Source organism: Anomaloglossus baeobatrachus, chromosome 3 (assembly GCF_048569485.1).
Source record: "Anomaloglossus baeobatrachus isolate aAnoBae1 chromosome 3, aAnoBae1.hap1, whole genome shotgun sequence".
Lineage (NCBI taxonomy): Eukaryota > Metazoa > Chordata > Amphibia > Anura > Aromobatidae > Anomaloglossus > Anomaloglossus baeobatrachus.
Window position 1 is genome coordinate 696,955,649 of NC_134355.1, and position 790 is coordinate 696,956,438.

Here is a 790-nt window from a genome sequence, read left to right on the forward strand (position 1 = left end):
GTGTATAGTAGGCTGTGGTAGGTGGACTGTACCCCGGTGTGTATAGGAGGCTGTGGTAGGTGGACTGTACCCCGGTGTGTATAGGAGGCTGTAGTAGGTGGACTGTACCCCGGTGTGTATAGTAGGCTGTGGCAGGTGGACTGTGCCCCGGTGTGTATAGGAGGCTGTGGTAGGTGGACTGTGCCCCGGTGTGTATAGGAGGCTGTGGTAGGTGGACTGTACCCTGATGTGTATAGGAGGCTGTGGTAGGTGGACTGTACCCTGGTGTGTATAGGAGGCTGTGGTAGGTGGACTGTACCCTGGTGTGTATAGGAGGCTGTAGTAGGTGGTCTGTACCCCGGTGTGTATAGGAGGCTGTGGCAGGTGGACTGTGCCCCGGTGTGTATAGGAGGCTGAGGTAGGTGGACTGTACCCTGATGTGTATAGGAGGCTGTGGTAGGTGGACTGTACCCTGGTGTGTATAGGAGGCTGTGGTAGGTGGTCTGTACCCCGGTGTGTATAGGAGGCTGTAGTAGGTGGACTGTACCCCGGTGTGTATAGGAGGCTGTGGTAGGTGGACTGTACCCCAGTGTGTATAGGAGGCTGTGGTAGGTGGACTGTACCCCGGTGTGTATAGTAGGCTGTGGCAGGTGGACTGTGCCCCGGTGTGTATAGGAGGCTGTGGTAGGTGGACTGTGCCCCGGTGTGTATAGGAGGCTGTGGTAGGTGGACTGTACCCTGATGTGTATAGGAGGCTGTGGTAGGTGGACTGTACCCTGGTGTGTATAGGAGGCTGTGGTAGGTGGACTGT